Source organism: Lagenorhynchus albirostris, chromosome 1 (genome assembly GCF_949774975.1).
Source record: "Lagenorhynchus albirostris chromosome 1, mLagAlb1.1, whole genome shotgun sequence".
Lineage (NCBI taxonomy): Eukaryota > Metazoa > Chordata > Mammalia > Artiodactyla > Delphinidae > Lagenorhynchus > Lagenorhynchus albirostris.
This window is the reverse complement of record NC_083095.1, coordinates 137,289,978-137,313,037: the sequence shown is the minus strand read 5'-3', so window position 1 is coordinate 137,313,037 and position 23,060 is coordinate 137,289,978. Positions and strand designations below refer to the sequence as shown.

The following is a 23,060-nucleotide window of genomic DNA, read 5'->3' as shown; positions in this document are numbered from 1 at the left end:
CAGGAGGGTTCCCTTTCCTCCACACCCTATCTAACATTTAATGTTTGTAGATTTTTTGATGATGGCCATTCTGACCCGTGTGAGGTGATACCTCATTGTGGTTTTTATTTTAATTTCTCTAATAATTAATGATGTTGAGCATCCTTTCATGTGTTTGTTGACAATCTGTATATCTTCTTTGGAGAAATGTCTACTTAGGTCTTCTGCCATTTTTGGGTTGGGTTTTTTTTTTTTTTAATTGAGCTGCATGAGCTGCTTGTATATTTTGGAGATTAATCCTTTGTCAGTTGCTTCATTTGCAAATATGTTCTCCCATTCTGAGGGTTGTCTTTTCATTTTGTTTATGGTTTCCTTTGTTATACAAAAGGTTTTAAGCTTCATTAGGTCCCATTTGCTTATTTTTGTTTCTACTTCCATTTCTTTAGGAGGTGCATCAAAAAGGATCTTGCTGTGATTTCTGTCATAGAATGTTCTGCCTATGTTTTCCTCTAAGAGTTTTATAGTACCTGGTCTTACATTTAGGTCTTTAATCCATTTTGAGTTTATTTTTGTGTATGGTTCCCAGCATCACTTATTGAAGAGGCTTTTTCTCCATTGTATATTCTTGTCTCCTTTATCAATAATAAGGTGATTAAATGTGTGTGGGTTTATCTCTGGGATTTCTATCCTGTTCCACTGATCTATATTTCTGTTTTTGTACCAGTACCATAATGTTTTCATGACTGTAGCTTTGTAGTATAGTCTGAAGTCAGGGCGCCTGATTCCTCCAGCTCCATTTTTCTTTCTCAAGATTGCTTTGGCTATTCAGGGTCTTTTGTGTTTCCATACAAACGGTGAAATTTTTTGTTCTAGTTCTGTGATAAAATGCCATTGTTAGTTTGATAAGGATTGCTTTGAATCTGTAGATTGCTTTGGGTAGTATAGTCATTATAACAGTGTTGATTCTTCCAATCCAAGAATGTCTCTCCATCTGTTTGTACCATCTTTAAATTATTCATTTGTATCTTATAGTTTTCTGCATACAGGTCTTCTGTCTCATTAGATAGGTTTATTCCAAGGTATTTTATTCTCTTTGTTGCAGTGGTAAATGGAAGTTATTTCCTTAATTTCTTTTTCGGATTTTTCATCATTTGTGTAGAAGAATGCAAGAAATTTATCTGCATTTTGTATCCTGCTATTTTACCAAATTCATTGATAAGCTCTAGTGTTTTCTGATAGCATCTTTAGGATTCTCTATGTATGGTATCATGTCACCTGCAAACAGTGACAGTTTTGCTTTTTCTTTTCTGATTTAGATTCTTTCTCTTTCTTTTACTTCTCTGATCTGTCTATTGGTGAAAGAGGGGTGTTAAACTCCCCTACTATGATTGTGTTACTGTTCACTTCCCCTTTTATGGCTGTTCGCACTTGCCTTATATATTGTGGTGCTTCTACGTTGGGTGCATACATATTTACAATTGTTATATCTTCTTCTTGGATTGATCCCTTGATCATTATGTAGTGTCCTTCATTGTCTCTTGTAATAGTCTTTATTTTAAAGTCTATTTTGTATGATATGAGAATTGCTACTCCATCTTTCTTTTGATTTCCATTTGCATGGAATATCTTTGTCCATCCCCTCACTTTCAGTGTGTATGTGTCCCTAGGTCTGAAGTGGGTCTCTATTAGACAGCATATGTACAGGTCGTGTTTTTGTAACCTTTCAGGCAGTCTACATCTTTTTGTGGGAGCATTTAATCTATTTACATTTAAGGTAGTTATTGATATGTGTATTCCTATTACCATTTTCTTAATTGTTTTGGGTTTGTTATTGTAGGTCTTTTCCTTCTCTTGTGTTTCATGCCTAGAGAAGTTCCTTTAGCATTTGTTGTAAAGCTGGTTTGGTGGTGCTGAATTCTATTAGCATTTGCTTGTCTGTAAAGCTTTTAATTTCTCCGTCAAATCTGAATGAGATCCTTGCTGGGTAGAGTAATATTGGTTGTAGGTTATTCTCTTTCATCACTTTAAATATGTCCTGCCAGTCCCTTCTGGCTTGCAGAATTTCTGCTGAAAGATCAGCTGTTAACCTTATGGGGATTCACTTATGTGGTAGTTGTTGTTTTTCCCTTGCTATTTTAATATGTTTTCTTTTTATTTAATTTTTGATAGTTTGATTAATATGTGTCTTCGTGTGTTTCTCCTTGGATTTATCCTGTATGGGACTCTCTGTGCTTCCTGGACTTCATTAACTATTTCCTTTCCCATATTAGGGAAGGTTGCAACTAAAATCTCTTCAAATATTTTCTCAGTCTCTTTCTTTTTCTCTTCTTCTTCTGGGACCCCTATAATTCGAATGTTGTTGCATTTACTGTTGCCCCAGAGGTCTCTGAAACTGTCCTCAATTCTTTTCATTCTTTTTTCTTTACTCTGCTCTGTGGTAGTTTTTTCCACTGTTTTCACTTTCAGGTCTCTTATCCATTCTTCTGCCTCAGTTATTCTGTTACTGATTCCTTCTAGAGAATTTTTAATTTCATTTATTGTGCTGTTCATCATTGTTTGTTTGCTCTTTAGTTCTTCTAGGTCTTGTTAACGTTTCTTGTATTTTCTCTATTCTGTTTCCAAGAATTTGGATCATCTTTACTATCATTACTCTGAATTCTTCTTCAGGTAGATTGCCTATTTCCTCTTCATTTTTTTGGTTTGGTGGTTTTTGCCTTGCTCCTTCATCTTCTGTGTGTTTCTCTGTCTTCTCATTTTGCTTAACTTACTGTGTTTGGAGTGTCCTTTATGCAGGCTGCAGGTCCGTCGTTCCCATTGTTTTTGTTGTCTGCCTCCAGTGGCTAAGATTGGTTCAGTGGGTTGTGTAGTCTTCCTGGTGGAGGGGTCTAGTGCCTGTGTTCTGGTGGATGAGGCTGGATATTGTCTTTCTGGTGGGCAGGACCATGTCTGGTAGTGTGTCTGTGACCTTATTTTGTTTTTAGGCAGCCTCTCTCCTAATGGGTGGGGTTGTGTTCCTGTCTTTCTAGTTGTTTGACATAGGGTGTCCAGCACTGTAGCTTGCTGGTCGTTGAGTAGAGCTGGGTCTTAGCATTGAGATGGAGATCTCTGGGAGAGCTTTTGCTGTTTGATATTACATGAATCCAGATAGTCTCTGGTAGACCAATGTCTTGAACTCAGCTCTCCCACCTCAGTGGCACAGCCTGACACCCGGCTGGAGCACCAAGACCCTGTCAGCCACAGGACTCAGAAGAAGAGGGAGAAAATAGAAAGACAAAAAGAAAAAATAATAAAATAAAGTTATTAAAATTAATTATTAAAACTAAAAAATTAATAAGTAATAAAAAAGGAGAAAAAAAAAGAAAAAAAGAAAGAAGAGAGCAACCAAACCAGAAAACAAATCCACCGATGATAACAAGTGCTAAAAACTATACTTAACAACAACAACAAAAAATGGACAGGTACAACCCTAAGACAAATGGTAAAAGCAAAGCTATACAGACAAAATCACACAAAGAAGCATACACATACACACTCACAAAAAGAGAAAAGAGAAAACAATATATATATTGTTGTTCCCAAAGACCTCTGCCTCAATTTTGGGATGATTCATTGTCTATCCAGGTATTCCACAGACGCAGGGTATATCAAGTTGATTGTGGAGATTTAATCCGCTGCTCCTGAGGCTGCTGGGAGAGATTTCCCTTTCTCTTCTTTGTTTGCACAGCTCCTGGGATTCAGACTTGGATTTGGTCCCACCTCTGCCTGTAGGTCGCTTGAGGGCATCTGTTCTTCACTCTGACAGGATGGGGTTAAAGTAGCAGCTAATTAGGAGGCTCTGGCTCACTCAGGCCGGGGGGAAGGAGGAGTATGGAATGTGGGGTGAGCCTGCAGCAGCAGAGGCTGGCATGACGTTGCAACAGCCTGAGGTGCACAATGTGTTCTCCCGAGGAAGTTGTCCCTGGATCATGGGACCCTGGCAGTGGCGGGCTGCACAGGCTCCTGGGAGGGAAGCTGTGGATAGTGACCTTTGCTTGCACACCAGGCTTCCTGGTGGCTGCAGTAACAGCCTTAGCATTTCATGCCCGTCTCTGGCGTCTGCTCTGATAGCTATGGCTCGTGCTCCTCCCTGGAGCTCGTTTAGGCGGTGCTCTGAATCCCCTTTCCTTGCGCAGCCTGAAACAATGGTCTCTTTCCTCTTAGGCAGGTCCAGACATTTTCCCGGACTCCCTCCTGGCTAGCTGTGGCACACTAGCCCCCTTCAGGCTGTGTTCACGCAGCCAACCCCTGTCCTCTCCCTGGGATCTGACCTCTGAAGCCCCAGCCTCAGCTCCCAGCCCCCACCCGTTTTGGCGGCTGAGCAGACAAGCCTCTCAGGCTGGTGAGTGCTGCTCAGCACCGATCCTCTGTGCAAGAATCTCTCTGCTCTGCCCCCTGCCCCCCTCCCTGTTGCTGCACTCCCCTCTGTGGCTCTGAAGCTTCCCGCTTGCCACCCCATGTCTCTACCAATGAAGGCACTTCCTAGTGTGTGGAAACTTTTCCTCCTTCACAGCTCCTTCCCGGTGGTGCAGCTCCCGTCCCTATTCTTTTGTCTCTGTTTTTTCTTTTTTCCTTTGCCCTACCCAGATACATGGGGAGCTTCTTGCATTTTTGGGAAGTCTGAGGTCTTCTGCCAGCATTCAGTAGGTGTTCTGTAGGAGTTGTTCCACATGTAGATGTATTTCTGATGTATTTGTGGGGAGGAAGGTGATCGCCACCTCTTACTCTTCCGCCATCTTGAAGGTCTCAAACTCTGCAAATATATTTTCTACCCTTTCTTATTCCCTTATCATGCACATGGGATATGTAATATTATATTATTTTTTAAAATACATTTATTTTATTTTTGGCTGTGTTGGGTCTTCTTTGCTGCACAGAGGCTTTCTCTAGTCGCAGCGAGCTGGGGTTACTCTTCGTTGTGGTATGTGTGTTTCTTATTATGGTGGCTTCTCTTGTGGAGCATGGGCTCTAGGCACACAGGCTTCAGTAGTTGTGGCATGAGGGATCAGTAGTTGTGGTTCATGGGCTCTAGAGCGCAGGCTCAGTAGTTATGGAGAATGGGTTTTGTTGCTCTGCAGGATGTGGGATCTTTCTGGACCAGGGACCGAACCTGTGTCCCCTGCATTGGTAGGCAGATTCTTAACCACTGTGCCACCAGGAAAGTCCCTATATTATGTTATTTAAGTTTTGTCAATTTTACATCATACTATATGTTTGGGAATTTCTATGACAGGGATATACATTATTCAAGGAAATTATTGCCTCTTCTGGGGAAGGAGTTTGTGTGATTTTGGTTGTTATCAACATAGCTGTATCATGTTAGGCAGAATTATGGCTTTATTATTGTCTCTATGTGGAGATTAACTGTGATTTAAGGTGATGTGTGTGGGTATCAAGTTGACAAGGTATGGACTCATGCTGGTTAACTCTATGTGTCAACATGACTCAGCTAAACAACATCCAGATAACTAATGAGACATTATTTTGGGGTGTGTCTGTGTGGAAGGGTATTCCTAGAAGCTTTGATCAGTACACTCTGTAAAGAAATGTGCCCTCACCAATGGGGGCAGGCAACATCTAATCAACTGAGGGCCTGAAGAGAAGAAAAAGATGAAGAAAGGCCAATCCCCTCTTCTTTCTTTTTCGTTTTTTTTTTGGGGGGGGCTCGTATGCGGGCCTCTCACTGTTGCGGCCCCTCCTGTTGTGGAGAACAGGCTCTGGACGTGCAAACTCAGTGGCCATGGCTCACGGGCCCAGCCACTCCGCGGCATGTGGGATCTTCCCGGACTGGGGCACAAATCCGTGTCCCCTGCATCAGCAGGCGGACCCTCAACCACTGCATCACCAGGGAAGCCCCCCCCCCTCTTCTTTCTTGATCTGGGATATCCATCTTTTCTTGTTCTCTCACAACAGAATTTCTGGTCTGTCGACCTGGGGACAATACAACTTAACCAGCAGCCTCCTGGTTCTCAGGCCTTTGTACTGTGACTATGATTTACACCATGGGTGCCCTGCTTCTCAGTCTTTAAGACTTAGACTAAATTACTCAACAGGATTTTCTTGTTCTCTAGCTTACAGATGTCAGATTGTGGGACTTCTTGACTTCTATAAATGCCTGATCCAATTCCTATAATAAATATCTTCATATGCCTATCTATCTGTCTATCATCTATCTATCTATCTATCTATCATTTGTCTATCTACTTCTCTTATTTGTTCAGTTTTTTTGGAGAGCTTTTATAGAATTTGACACTGAGAGAGGTTGTAGTTGAGCAGAATTTTAAGGATGTGTTTTCTAAATTACTTCTGGGGTTTCTCAAATTGTCTATGTAATTCTACTAGATTAAAGGATGTTGTTTACTCTATTTCCAGTAATAAGTACAGCACTGATACTTTATGGTAAAAGCTTTTCTTAAAGATACACAAAATATATGCATTGGATATTTGTAATTAACCACTTATAAGAAGCGGGGAGCAAAGTAACACTGCTTATGACACATTCAAATATTTTTTTAAAAAAACTAAGGAGCTTAATGATGTTGGTTGGGTCTTCCATATGTTGCTGGAAAAGTTGCAAAAGAAAAGGATGCGCTCTGGCTTTTAAATTGTCAGCTAAAGGGTTGCATAAGTGACCTAAGAGCTTCTAAGAGTGCGCTGAGGGAGAGCTTTATCTCCTGTCAGAGCTGACACTTTTGAAAATCAAACAGTGATTTTCTAAATTTTAATGCAAGTTGAACTCCAAAGTTCCTAGAATTCCTACTTTCAAAGTGATGGGATTGATTGAGAAAGAACTGTAACCTGTAATGTGGAATGGGGATGTGTGGGAAGACCCTGATGAAACAGGGGGCATCAGACCTCTAACATCTTTTGAGTCTTTGTAAGTGGAAGTGGTCTCCCCAACCCCTATAGCAATGAATTCCCCATCCAAGTGGTAGCAGCCACCCAATCCGCAGGGGTATCAACCTTTACACCTCCATCTCAGGGTACTAACCCTTCATTGTTTTAGGAAACAATAATGGACTCCCCTGAGGCAGTTACTACGTGTGACTCAATTCCTATCAGAACCCTAAATGTGAGGTACAAAGTGTGACCCATGAGAAGGTGCCCTATACTCCTAAATAACTGCTTGAATTTTTAAGTTATACAAGCAGAAACCTGGGAATATGTATGGGTATGGATATTAAGGGTGTGGGCTTACGGTATGCAAAATATAAAGTTGGAACATGACAATTTTTAAAATATTGGCACACTAAGCAGAAACTGTACATTTAATGTGCAGCATGGGAAGTTAGAAAGGGCTCTAAAGTTTGTTGGGTTGATTGACTGAAACATTGATCAAAGGGTGGTTCATCATGAGTGGTGGAAATGCTAGATCTCCCTTGGTTTAATGTAAGGAAAAGGATTCAAAAGCACAGGGACAGTGGAATGGTAGAGTGGATTTAGCACTTAAGATCTATTCAACCGAACTGGAAGTGTCCAATATACACTTGCTATACTGCTTTCTCCCTCCCAACCTGAACTTATGACTTCATGGATAACTCTCTTAAATGACTTGAAAAGGGAAGAAAAAAAGATAGCTTGGCTTACAGATAGTTTTGTATGATATGCAATTGCTACCCAAAATTGGAGAGCTGCAGCACTACAGTCCCTCTACAAAGGGGAGTGGTGAAGAGCAATCTTCTTAGTAGGCAGAACTTTGGGCATTGCACTTGGTTGTTCACTTTGGAAGGAGAAATGGACAGATGTTGTTTATATACTGATTCATAGGCTGTGGCCAATGCTTTGGCTTGATGACCAGGGACTTGAAAGGAACATGATTGGAAAATTGGTGACAATGAAATTTGGGGAATAGATATGTATATGAATATTCATGTATATGAATAAAAGAGGATACACCTATTTTAAAAGGCATAAAAACAAGAATATATATGTATCCCATGTAAATGCTCATCACAGGGGACCTCTGGGGGGAATGAGTGTATTGACAAATTTCTGTGAACTTCTTATGATTTATGTAAAATCTATATTAGTAAATATATCCACATACATACAGCCTATGAAGTTTTGTCATCATTTCCTGTTTGAAAATTCTCTTATGTATTTTAACATATCAAATGAATATAATTAGTTTATCATCTCCCTTTTACAAGGTAAAAGACAAATCCTTTGAGACTTTCTAGAAACCCTTTGGGAAATCTTGATGTTAATTGGAGTTCAAAAGATTCCTGTTCCAATTTGTTTGGGAAAATTGACAAAAATGTCAAAAGGGTTAGACATATGACTAAATAGGATTATTGTGAAAACAACCCTTGGTTATCCATTTTACCAAAGTGACAAATTATTTTAAGGACAAATACATAAAATTACACAGTTGTAAAAAAAAATTTGGCTTATTGAGAAGACTCAGTTTTTAAGCAACCAAAGACCTCTGAATCACAGGACATTATTTACAGTGCAATATCTTGGTTTCCTAGGCAGAATATTTAAAAGGGAAAGAAGATTTTTTAAAAAGTTTCTTCTTAATAGCAGTATATTAACCTAAGAAAACTTTGTTGTTTTAGTAGAGAGAAAATCAAATTCTGAATATGCATCAGTGAACTGTTTATTCTAAGGCTATTTTTTTTACAGCCTTATAAATAAATTCATCTACTCTCCACTAGCTTGAGCACACAAAATAATATTCTCTTTCCAAGATCCTTTCCTGAACATTCTAAAACTTCTTTTTAAATATCTGTTTTGTTTTTGTCTTACTGTTTTCCACTTTATCATTCTAGAACAACCAATTGTTCTGGTTTAGGACAAAGTTACAATCTTGGGCCCTTAACAAAAACACATCCTTTATATCTTTCTTTATAAAAAATACATCTTATTTCCTTGCATACTGAGTTTTTTCTTTACTCTTGTTAGTCACAGTGGTGTTATTTGCAAAATTGATACAAAATTTTAACCATTATTTCTGTCTATTACAGAAAATAAAAACAGAACTGAGCAATTTTTAACTGACTACCACACAGTATCATTCTGTAGCAAATTATGAATACATCATTTTATAACTTTATAGAGGCATATGGCTTTTTATAGAACAAATATCATGTTATTGACAGGCACAAATATATTTACTTTCTCTATGCTGTGTTTATAAAAATAAGATGCCTAAAATCGATTAACTTGGGGTTTCCCTGGCGGCACAAAGGTTGAGAGTCCGCCTGCCGATGCAGGGGACATGGGTTCGTGCCCTGGTCCGGGAAGATCCCACATGCTGCGGAGCGGCTAGGCCCGTGAGCCATGGCCGCTGAGCCTGCGCGTCCGGAGCCTGTGTTCCACAATGGGAGAGGCCACAACAGTGAGAGGCCCGCGTACTGCAAAAAAAAAAAAAAAATTCGATAAACTTATATTCAGCAATTAATATTTCAATATTTTACCTTATTTGGAAATTCAACAAATATCTATTATTTATCCTAACTTAGCATAGCTTTAAGTTTTCAAGTTACAAAAAATACTTGTGGAATAATTATTAAGTTCACATTTGGTAAAACATAATAATTGTTAGCAAATTTATAAAAATTTTATCCCACTTACAGTCACTTGTTCTTAACAATTACAATTATATTTGGGTTGATCATGAACATTTCATGAGTCTAAAAAATCAAATCTAGACATTATCCTAGGATATTTTTCTAGTTAAAAATTGATCAAGTTTTTTTTTTAAGTCTAAGAGCAAAGAACATAAAAGGTTAAACACATGGGTCTTCCTTTTCTCCTCCCCTCTTCCTCCTCCTCTTCCTCCTCCTCTCCCTCCTCCTCCTCCTCTTCTTCCTCCTCCTCCCCTCCTCCTCCTCCTCCTCCTCCTCTTCCTCCTCCTCCTCCTCCTCCTCCTTCTTCTTCTTCTTCTTCTCCTTCTTCTCCTTCTCCTTCTTCTTAATTTACTGAAGTACTTGACCTGCATCATGCAACCCAATTTTTAAAAAATATTTATATATTTATTTATTTGGTTGCACTGGGTCTTTGCTGTGGCAGGCAAGATCCTTAGTTGCAGCTTGAGGGTTCCTTAGTTGCGGCTCACCAGCTCCTTAGTTGCAGCATGTGGGCTCCTTAGTTGTGGCATGCAAACTCTTAGTTGTGTCATGCATGTGGGATCTAGTTCCCTGACCAGGGATCAAACCCAGGCCCCCTGCATTGGGAGCACATAGTCTTAACCACTGCACCACCAGTGCAGTCCCGCAACTCACTTTTAAATTAAATTTTACCACCTATTGTATTTTTAGTTTGTTATCTTAAACATCCATTAAAGATACCGTAAGCTTGGTTGATTACTAAATCTAGGTAAAATATACATATACATATATATATATATGCATTATATTTAATGCTGACAACTCTGAAGACATGTCAGTTTCCATGTACTAACAGTTTTTAAAACTAGCTTTATTTAACAAACGTAATCCCAGTTAAATTTTTTAAAATTAGATTTATATCTATATTTCTAAAGTTTTAGGAATGCTTAATTTTAGGGACACATTTATCTCTAAGCCAATTTGGATAGATTTCCTTTAAGAGACTTAAAAATTAATTTAGTAATATTATCCAGAGGTATAAAATGTCTTATATACGTAACATACATGCATTTTTACATACATAAAGACACACAAAAACTTACAGAGGCATATAGATGTTTTAGAGATTTTATTTAAAAATTTCAGCTGTAAATCCATGAAGCATAGTAATAAATTTTCACTTGTTTACCACCACCTTATATTTATAACTAAATTGTGTTTCTGGCAAATGGACAAGTCAAAGTTAACTGTTTACCAATATTTGTGGAGGTGACTTAAGCTTTTCTTTTGCCCTAATATGTAATTTGATGGAAGCTGTGGACTAAATTTTAGGTCAGTGACCAATGAAACACATAGCAGCTCTCTGGATGTATCCTAACTCATACGAGTATACAAGACATAAAGTTATGTTTCCAAATAGCTTTTTTTTCCTAATTTCAACTATAGGTATTTGCTTTTGGGGATCTATTAGTCCCTGGATAGGACTTGATTTAGATTAGGAGAGCTATAGTTAAATAGACTATGGAGCTGTGGGGCTGAAGTAAAATGGGAAAAGTGTGGCAGGGTGAACAGAGAGATGGAGGAATCATGGTTATGAAGTGGGACATATGAAAGGACTCAAGGAAACTGGAGGGGATATCTAAGTAGTAAATGGAGCATCTCTGATGGGAAGAGGAAGAGGTTTTAGAGGAACCCATTTGGGAACCATAAATTTCCCAAAGAGGCCACTGAAGTGCCAAATTATTCCTAGTAAAATCACACCAGCAAGGAAGAAAGCAGACAGAGTTAAGCATATAGTCAACAGGGGTTCAAGAGGTCGGTTTTCAGTTCACTGAGATGCTCCAATGTTTGGAACTAGTGGTACTATATATATATATATATATATATATACCTATGAATAGAGAAATTTGGGACTCTAACACAGCTTGTGCTTGCCTGGGCCTCTAACCAAACTTCTTAGACAGAAACCTAAGAATCTAACCTGACTTTGTTTTTGTTTGTTTTCCGGTACTATAACCAAAATTCTAGAGTGTACTCAAAATCTTATGAATAAAAATCTGTCTCTACAAGATTCAAATGACATTTGTCTGGACCAATGGTTTAGTAATCAGACTCACCCAAGGATCTCCAATCAAACAGTTAAGAAAGAAGATGAAGTCTCCATTGGTATATGCTTTGGTTCCTGAGTGAGTTGCCAAGGGCTCCAAAATTAAATCTTATCTATCCAAGTTGCAGATTATTACTGTCAAAGAAGAACCAGAGTTTTGAAAGGATAAAAACTAATTTTACTCAGGACTATTGAAATATGGAAATAGAGAGCTCAGTGTAGAAATAGAATAAAATTCTAATTCAGCATGGACAAGTGTAAATTTATAGCAAGAGAACCTGGCTGGGTTCAGTGGATGGAAAATTACTAAGAGGACATATGAAGGGTATGGGGGATTTTGGCTAAATCAACCTAACAGGATCCTTGCTGAAGACAGGCCAGGTTGTGGTGGATGGGGGAGGACAAAAAATCAGGTTAGATATTGAGGGTAATCCCTACTGAAGTATAAGAGACCCTTGGAAAACTGTCTTAGCAACATCATTATGATAAGGCTATCACAAGGATGTGCACAGATGGTCCTAGGGGAAGGTTCAAAGTGTTTGACTAAAGTTTGGTGAAGAAAATAATCTGTGTCACTGTGAAAGGAAAATTGGAAAAATATTGTATAAGGAAGGTAAAGAACAGTATGTCTTATATATAGAACAACCTTAGGGTGTCTCTTAGTACAATGATGCTCTGTGATTAACATTAAGATAAATCTACAACAACCCAATCCAAGCAGGACTAGTAATGTCCCAGACCCTTTAGGATTGAAAGCTTTTAATTCACCAAGTAAATAGTCACCACCTGTTGAGGTGTTAGCTGATGAAAAAAGAATACAGAATGAATAGTAGAAAAATATAGTTATATATACCTCCTTTATAACATTGCTGACCAACTACAGCAATAAGGACAATAATTGCCATGAGTATTTTCTCCTTTGTTATGAATATATTAGTGTGTATATATACACGTATTAAGCAAATATATTCTTTTTTATCCTCTCTTATTTCCCTATCATGTATTTAGGAGATATACTGTCTTCATATCATGGTATTTAGGTATTGTTAATTTTACATTGTACAATTTTTATGGGATATCTAGAAGAGTAAACAAAACACGAGGATTTTACCTCTTTTGTGGAGAAGGAGTTAGTGTGTTTTGGTAGTATGCAGGATACTTCCATCATGTTAGGCAGAATTTAACCGATTATTTTCTTTATTTGAAATTTAAGTATTGTTGAAGATGATGGGTATAAGTGTTAAGTTGACAAGGGGTGAATTTATGATGGTTAATTTTAGAGTTAACTTTATTGGGCTAAGTCCAGATAGTGGATAAAACATTATTTCTGGGTGTGACTGTGAGGGCTTTACTTTCTTTTTTTTTTTCTGCGGTACGCGGGCCTCTCACTGTTGTGGCCTCTCCCGTTGTGGAGCACAGGCTCTGGACGCACAGGCTCAGCGGCCATGGCTCACAGGCCTAGCCACTCCGCAGCATGTGGGATCTTCCCGGACCGGGCCACGAACCCTTGTTCCCTGCATCGGCAGGTGAACTCTCAACCACCGTGCCACCAGGGAAGCCCCCTGTGAAGGCTTTTCTGCAAAGGATTAGCATTTGATTCAGTCAGTATACTGAGTAAAGAGATCCAGCCCCAGCAATTTTTTGACAGCATTATCTAATCACAATAGAGACCCACAATAGAAAAAAATGGCAAAGGAAGACAAATACCTTCTCCTCTCCTAGAGCTGGAGCACTTATTTTTCCAACTCTCTGACATCAGAACTCTTGGTTCTCAATCTTTGGACTCTGATATTTACACCAGTGGCCCTTCATTCTTACATCTTTAGCATAGGGCTAGAAGTTATTCCATGGGCTCCTCTGCTTTTAGGACTCTGAACCTAGACACAATTTACCACATAATTTTCTGATCATTAAGCTAGTAGATGACAAAGAGTGGGACTTCTGTCCTCTATAACTACCTGAAACAATTGCTATAATAAATATCCTCTTTTGTCTACTTATTGATTATCTATTATCTATCATCTAGTTATCTATCATCTATCTTTATTTATCTCATCATCATCCTCTGTCTTTTCTCTAGCTATATATTATCTACCTATCTAACCCATATATTCTGTTTTTTTCTGGATAACCCTTACTAATATACACTTGGAATGGATGGAGAGTGATTCTAGAGAACATAATTTTATTTTATTTTATTTTTTTATTGAGGGACATTTTTTGGTCTGTTGAAGGATTTTCAATCAAAAGGGGAAATGATGGAAAAATCTGCACATATTTTGAAGTATGGGGAAGTCATTCTGTCTTATATGTGGTTTAACAAACTTTACTGACCAGAGCAGCCTATACTGTGATCTTTTGGACATGCATTGTAATTGTACATCCACTTTGGCCATTGAGGAGGGGAATGCATTTGAAAGTCAAAATGTAATAGCTGTGGTCCAGACATCCAGGGTAAAACTAGATGGCCATGATGGACATGATTTTAGACGTTTCTGTATTGCTGAGAAGTTGAGTTTTCTGAGCTGTATTAGATATGGGACACCACTAGCCATTGTCAAAGTAGTGTCTGCTGGCAGATGGTAGCTACAACTTTATGACCTCAAGGTCTCCTCTTATAACTATTAAATTTTTAGACAATAAAAGTGCTCTAGATCATATGTTAGCAGAAAAAAATGGGAGACATATAGTGGCCAATAGCTTCTGTTATGTATATGTTAATACCATATGTCAGTTGAGTTTTACCTAAGGTCATCTTAAAGTGGTATTCCCTTAACTCATCTGTAGTTATTTCCCCAGATCTATATTGCATGATTGGAATAGAGATACTAATAGCTGGCAGAATCTCCTCACAGGTTTCTGTCTGCAAAATGATGGATATTAACATGCAAAAAGTCATATGAAAGTCATTTGAACTGCCTCCACCTTGTAAAATAGTAAACCAAAAGCAATACCACACTCCTGGTAGAAGTGCAGAGATGCGTGCCACAATCAAGATGCAACAATGTAGATTCCCACCACATCTCCAAAAATTATTTTATTAGGCCTTGTAGAAGATATGACTATTAGAGAATAACAGCAGATTAAGGAAATCTTAATCATTGGTGATACTAACTTCAGCTGTTGTACCAGATGTGGTTTTATTGCTTGAGCAAATTTACATATCTCCTGGAATTCATTTACCAGCTATTACCCTGGCACAACATTTTCCTCCATACATGTTCATAAGGCCCACTAGAAGCAGTTTCCATCCAGGCAAGAACAAAAATACACCTTTACTTTCTCCCTCAGGAGTACATCAATTCTCCAGCTCTACGTCACAATTTAATTTGCAGAGAACTTGATTGTCATTTCCTTCCACAAGATATCTTACTGGCCCTTTATATTGATAACATTATGCTTTATGGACCTATTGAGTGGGAATATCAAATTATTTAGAGTTACTTTTGTCATTTATATGTAAAATGGTGTGGAATACATCCGAATAATTCAAGGACCTTCTACCTCTATGAAATTTCTATGAGTCCAGTGGCTTAGGGCATATCCAGATATCCCTTTTAAGATAAACAATTAGTTGTTGCATCTGACCCCTCCTACCACCGAGAGAGAGTCACAGCCACTTTTATATAACAAAGTACTGGCAGCATTAGCCAGTCAGGCAATAAAAATCATTAGTTATTGTGGAAACACAAATAAAAATTACAATGATATATCACCTCACAACTGTCAGCATGGCTATCATCAAAAAGTCAAAAAATAAAGTGCTAATGTATATATATATATAATATAAAATATATAATAATCATATATAATATATATACATACATATATATAAGTATATATATTATATATATATTTAATCACACACACAAATAAGTAGATAAGTTTTTGCATCTAGTTCCTCTTACAACCAAGAAAAAAGGACAATGAACATCTTTGGATTTCTGAGGCTATATATTTCTAATTTGAGTGTGTTACTCTTGGCCCATTTATCCAGTGACATGGAAAACTGCTCGTTTTGAGTGGGGCTCACAAAAAGAGAAGGCTTTGCAACAAGTCTAGCCTGCTATGCAAGATGCTCTGCAACTTGGGCCATGTATTCCAGCAGACCCAATGCTCTAGAAGTTTCAGGGGCAGAAAAAGATCTTGCTTGGGTCCTTTGGCAACCCCTATAAGTGAAGCACAAGGCTGATTTTTAGGATTTTGGAACAAGGTCATGATATCATCCACAGATACTTACTCTACTTTTGAGAAACAGCTCTTGGCCTGCTACTGGACCTACAAGAGACTGAATGCTTGACCATGGGCTGCCAAGTTACCATGTGACCAGCACTGCTCCTCCTGAATTGAGTGTTATCTGACCAGGTAAGGCATAGCATTTGGAATGCACTGAAGTACCACACCTTGAAAAAAAAGTGATATATGCATGATAGAGTCAGGGCAAACTCTGAAGGCAAAAACAATTAGATAAAAAGCCCTAAGCCCATGGAACCTACTCCTGAAGCACTGCCTTCTCTCTCCTAACCTCCACTTATGACCTTATGAGGAACACTCTTAGTAGTTGACAAAGGAAAGAGAAATGCAGGCCTGGTTTAATAATGTTTCTGCACAATATGTAGCCATTACCCAAAAGAGGAGAGTTGCAGCCATAAAGTCCCTTTCTGGAAAGGGAATCATCCCAGCGGCACGATATCAGGCAGTTTACCCAGTTGTTCACTTTGTTTGCAAGAAGAAATGTCCAGAAGTGCTGCTATGTATCATTATGTAACATTTTTGAACTGGGGACAATGCTTTGGATTGATAGTCAGAACCTTGAAAGGAACATGGTTGGAAAATTAATGACAATGAGATTTTGGTAAAGGTCTCAATGGGTAAGAAAACCCATGAAGATATTTCTCCTTTCATGGAACGTTTGCAAAAGGTAGACTTCAGCAGAAAAGGATTTCAATGATTAAGTGGATAGGATGATGCATTCTATGGGTACTAGTTAGCCTCTTTGCCCAGCTGTCACTGCCATAGCCCAAAGGGCTCATGAACAAATTCATGAACAAAGTATCTATGGTTGCATGAATGGAAGTTATGCAAGAGTTAGCAACATTAACTTTCACTCACCAAGGCTGAGTGCTCAATAAACCAGGAGCTGAGAGCAACACTGATCCTCTCATATGGAACCACTTCATAGGGTGATCAGCCAGCTACCTAGTTACAGGTTGATTACAGTAGATCCTTTATATAATGGAAGGAGATGGACTTTTCATTACTGGAATAGACACAACCTTAGCACACTTTGCTTTGCCTCTATGCAATGATACTGCCAAAACTATCACCTGTGGACTTAAAGAATGCCTTATCCACTCTTCTGGTATTTTACTCAGGATTGCTTCAGATTAAGAAACTTACTTTACACAGAAGATTTGTGGTAATAGGACCATGTTCATTCAATTTACTGTCTTACCATGTGACCCACAATCCTGAAGCAGATGATTTGATATCATGGTGGAAGGACATTTTGGTGGCTCATTTACAATGCCAAGAGGTAACAACATAAGTGTTCTAACAAGGTTCTCCAAGGAGCTGTATATGCTTTGAATAAGGGTACTCTTTCTTTGATATCCAGTATTCATGGGTTCAGGAATCAGGGGTGAAAGTGGGAGGGACACCACTCATTATTTCTCCTAGTGCCCACTAGCAACATTTTTTAAAAAATCATTAACGAATAATTTAATAATGAATATTATCTTTCTTCTCCATTGGGAGATGAAGGGAAGGAAATTCTCTAGTGAAATTTGTTACAAAAATCAGAGATGCACTCACTGCAGAAGAATTGTTTCCAGTTAGTACTAACTACAAGGCCCAGATTCAACAAAAGCAAGTCACTTTTGGAATTCAACTATAAAAGTCTAAAGTGGATATGATGAAAGCACTACGTTTGTTTTTGTTTTTTTTTGCGGTACGCGGGCCTCTCACTGTTGTGGCCTCTCCCGTTGTGGAGCACAGGCTCCGGATGCGCAGGCTCAGCGGCCATGGCTTACGGGCCCAGCCGCTCCGTGGCATGCGGGATCTTCCCGGACTGGGGCACGAACCTGCGTCCCCTGCATCGGCAGGCAGACTCTCAACCACTGCGCCACCAGGGAAGCCCCAAAGCACTACGTTTATTAAAACCTCATTGTTTTGGAGTATCTTTAACTTTTTTTTTCCACACACACTGTATTTTATTTTTATAAGAGATAAATAAACTGACACCAAGCATTGTAAATGGATGATCACAACAAAAGCAACAATGATTTCAATTACCAAACAAGAAACACACTCATACTATGTCATAATATTGACATTCAGTCCAGCAATCTTCCACTATAACAGCTCCTTTGCTTTGCAGTAAAAATTGATTTGTATATTTTTGGCCTCTGAGTACTTGTGGGATTTATTTTTTATTCAAACAGGAAGTGACAAAAATTATAATCATCCTCATCAGTTCACTCAGTCCCATGTAATTAATTTTTTTTAACCATCTCCCCTTTTCAATTTATTAGGCTAATTTCACAACCTCATTGAAATGCCAGAGCACATCAGATAACTTTTGAAGAAGCCATAAAGTGTAATACTGTATTGATTAACCATTTCTTCTTTTACCTGTTTTTGGAGGGGGTTGTTTAATTTGTGCTTGAAATAAATAGTACATGTTGCAAAATATGCGGCATGTGGGATCCTCCCAGACCGGGGCACGAACCCGTGTCCCCTGCATCGGCAGGCGGACTCCCAACCACTGTGCCACCAGGGAAGCCCTAATATCTTTTTAAGAGTAAAGAAGCGTTATCTTTCCCTAAAAGGATAGTAGAGTATTAAGTTGTTTATTGAATAATTTTCAAAACCATCTAAGAAAACGTTTTGTTTGTTTTTAGGACACAAGATGATGAAACAGCCCAGCCCAAAGAAGTCCAGCAGAAGCAGGGCTCAGCCCACCAGGAATGGCTTACCAAATATTTTTCTTTCTAAACTTATCCTTAAACTGATCATAAAGTGGACATTTGAAACACATTTCTTTTGAAGCATCTGATTGAAGGAATGAACTAAAAAGACAACCAACCAAATAACTTGCTTGTAATATGATTTACATACATAGCTAAAACAAATTCTTGCATTAACATTTCATACTGTTTCATTGTGACATTAAGATAAAACAAGCCAGTGTTATCAGAAAGTGCCCATAGGGAAATATTATTAATGTTACTGATGACCTACCCATGGTATTTCTAGTGTCCATAAGACTGCAATCCGCATTGTGGAATATCAGACTTTGTGATTTCCATGGTCTACTTTTAAAGTGGTTTCATTTTCCTAGGACACTGGTCATCTTCACTTGAAAAGTGTTTCTATGTAAATGATATAATTCCAAAATACACATGTAACCTCAATAGGTAGAGAAATAAAACAAAGCTCAAAATAACCAGGAAAGCCAATTTTAAAAAACCAAAGAAAACAAAACTGCTAGGAATGGACTATAGCAGACCTTGGCATACTTGGATCAAATATTTTGACTTCCTAGGTCCAGGACATGAAGATTATAGAGGGAATAACAGCTACCTCTAAGGGGCTTTTTGAAGTTTAAGCAAAATATGGGTAATAATACTAATCGTGAATTGGAATTAAACCTTGCCAGGATTTTTCTGTGAATAACTGAGCCTCACCCCATCATACATCTCAACTTCAATGACTGTAGCATCAACTTGGTCATTTGTGATGGTTTCTAGATTATTCTTTGAAGTGAAAGATCTACTGAACCTCTAGTCTTGCCTCATGGTGCATTGCTTCCCCATTGCATGGATGCTCAGGAGATTAAAGGGAACTGGGAATGGCCATTCACAATGCTGACCTCGCTGTCAGTCCACGCTGAGCTGTCTGACCCTCTGATGGAGCAGTGCAATTTGACAAGAGCCAGTACAACTTTTAGTGGTCAAAATATGTTCTCAGTCCTTTGGTGCTGGCCCAGTAAGTGGCCTATAAACAGTTGTCTCTTCTATGCACCATCAAATCTTTGCTCTTTGAATAAAACTTTATAAACAACTGGGCAATAAAAATGGTTGTGATTTGTACTGATTTTCCAAAGAAAGGTGAAATTAGATGAAGGCTGAACTTGGAAATAGGAAGCTCATATTAACCTCAGTCAGATCATCAATAAAACGTAGCTGCGGTGCTTTGTGACCACCTAGAGGAGCGGGACAGGGAGGGTGGGAGACGCAAGAGGGAAGAGACATGGGGACACATGCACATGCACAGCTGACTCACCCTGCTACAAAGCAGAAACCAACACACCACTGCAAAGCAACCACACTCCAATACAGATGTCAAAAATAATTAATTAGAATAAAATAAAAAAATAAAACGTAGCTGCTCATGCACTTATGTCATTTTGAGAGAAATGCAATTACAACTCAGACTCACAATTTAAAACTAAATTTGCTACCTAATCAAAACATATGGCCTAATAACATAAATTTTTAAATATCACTTCTCCTACCCTCCCCCAAAAGTAAATGAACACTACACAAAATATAAACTCACCCCAAATAAAAGTCAACATTAAGGGGGCTTCCCTGGTGGTGCAGTGGTCGAGAGTCCGCCTGCCGATGTAGGGGACACGGGCCTGCGCCCCAGTCTGGGAAGATTCCACATGCCGCAGAGCGGCTGGGTCCGTGGCCTATGGCCACTAAGCCTGCGCGTCCGGAGCCCGCGTTCCACAGCAGGAGAGGCCACAGCAGTGAGAGGGCCACGTACCACACACACACAAAAAAAGTCAACATTAAGGATACTGCTGGATTCCTATAGCACTAGTTACTGCAGTACAGTAACAGCTACTACACTAACCTATGAAATTATAATCCTCTTCCAACCTATTTACAAAATATCCTCATTCTGAGGTTCTGGAAGTGTTACATCGTTGCATTAGACTCCTCTTCTTTAGGTAGTTCAGTCTTGAAAAACAGCAAATTTACATATTTTTATATACTGCCACTGATGTGTAAATTATCATAAAAGGCCTTACAACCAAAATCCTCATCCTTTGATATGCAGATCAGATCATACAAGCTTTTCCCCTCAGATCATACAAAATAATCCAAAACTGGAAACAGAGAGACAAACACTCATACAAAAATAAAAATAATAAAAACAAGAAGCAAAAAACAAAAACATAAAAAGGAATCTGTAAACGGCATCATATTAACAGTCTTAAATTTTGCTAAAGACAATATACTTGGTTTACCAAAGCAATAAGCATTTTATAAAGTATTCCAGAAATAATGCTTATAAAAATAGGGGGAAATTTTTAGATGAGAGTGCAAAACTAAATCATCTCACTCTCTGGCAAAGAGTTCTCCCAAAATGTCATGTCTACAAGAAGTGATGTTTGGCAAAACTGTGTCTGGGCTGACTCAGCCACCAGCTCATGTTCAGGTGGCTTTTCCTCAGGTTTGCTTCATCGGTGCAGGGATATTTGCAGATGCCTGCTCGAGGTAGGCCAGGGAACCCTGAAGGATGTCGGCTGGCTTTTTGTGCTGCATGTTGATGTCCTCCAGCTGCTAATGTCTCAGTTTTGTTAAGTGCTTCTGGACCAGAGCATCCTTTCTCTGTAATTCGTTCCTCAGTTCCGAGACGTCCAGTTCGAATTTCTTCCTGATCTGTACCATTGACATAATCCTGACTCACCAGAGAAGCAAAACAAGCCTCGAACGATGACTCCAACTCGTCCACCAAGGTACTGTTAGAAGTCCTCGGAACGCCTGGTGTGGCCTGAAGAAGCGAAGCCTGGGCCAAGAGGCCCAGCGGGAGTGGCGGCGGTCCCGGTGGCTGCCCGGAGAACATGCCTCCTAGCGAAGCCGCCATTTCTAAAAAATCTAACTTTTTTATCTTGATCTTTTGTTAGCACTTTTATGAATTCATCAGTTTTCCATTAGAGTTCTGAAAATGCTTATTCATTCAGTTCAGCAATATAGTCAGTTACCAGAAACCTGTACTTGTCAGAGTCTTTTCCATGAATTCCTTGAAGATGAAACAGTTTTGCAAAAGCATCAGAGTACACCCAGAACTGTCTGTAAATGACAAAAAACTTAAAAATGACCACGGTTAAAGATTTGATGAAAGTTCATAATAATGCAATTGACAAGGAAATTTAGTTATTTCTGAGATATACATTTTAAAGTAATAACTAGAATTATGACTTATAACATTATACCAGAACATATAAGATTTTTAGAAATTTCATGTAATGTCTGAAACATTTATATTAACATATTTCCATACAAATAACCCACAGAAAGTTGAGTATTAGTTGTTTTTTGTTCCCACTAGCAACATTTTTGCTTACTGTTTCCATGACATTATGCTCTCTGACCTAGAGAACCTAATTTATGAGGATGGAATGCTTCCATGAGGAGAAAAAACAGTGATATTCCCCTGAACTAGAAGTTAAGACTGCCACCTGGACACATTGGTCTCTTCATGACTCTTAATTAGGCAAGGAAGGGATTTGCTGTGCTGAATAGAGTGATTGATTTTAAGGTCAGAGAACTCATAGCTGAACATTAGTTAAAGCAGTAAAAACAGATTTATTCAATAATATTCTTATAAGGGAAAAGAGACCTCACTATAAAGCCTTGTTCAATCTCAAAAACAGCATGAGCAAGTGGGAATTTATATCCAAGGAGCCTGGTAGGGGTCGCTGTCTGGAAAATTACTAATAGGAAACATAAAACATAAAGGGGTATCTGGGTAAATCAAATGAACAGGATTCTTTCTGAAGACAGGCCACACTTATCGGTCATCACTTGGTAGATAATAGAAAATTAGAGAGCAAATTTGGTATCAAGACTGATTATACAAAGACAATGAGTGACTATTGTCAAACTGAATTAGCATAGTTCTTGCTAAGAATTTATAAGAGAATGCACAGATGAACCTAGGAGAGAGTTTAGGATGACTAGTTTTATCAAATAAAGAATTGTCAGTCCCCCACATTTTCAAGAAAATAAGAGACATTCTTTTTTCCTTTGGATAATACAAGTTCATTTCTTTCAGTCTTCCTTTGTTTGTTAAGGAACAGCTGAATCATCTGTTGAGACCAGGTGGTAGAAGATATGTGCTTGGTGGTGTTACCTATCAGGCATTTAATGAAGGAAAGTTTCTATGAAAGTAAAGAAAACAAAATATTAATGTTACAAACCAAGTTTTTGATTCCAGAGTGCAGAAAGTCAAGAATATTTCTAAATGATTGGCTCAAAACAACTTTGGATAGTGGAGTGGAGAAAGCAGTGGCAATCCAATGGATTTCCTTGTTTGCAGTTTAAATGTCAGTGGTGATGGCAGCAGCTGTTATGGTGAAATTTCTG

The 23,060-nt window shown here is 38.6% G+C and overlaps 1 pseudogene; it reads right to left on the bottom strand.

The window, feature by feature from the left end:
- Window positions 1-20,114: 20,114 nt before the first annotated feature.
- On the bottom strand, window positions 20,115-21,558 carry LOC132532128 (mediator of RNA polymerase II transcription subunit 28-like; annotated as a pseudogene).
- Window positions 21,559-23,060: the final 1,502 nt, after the last annotated feature.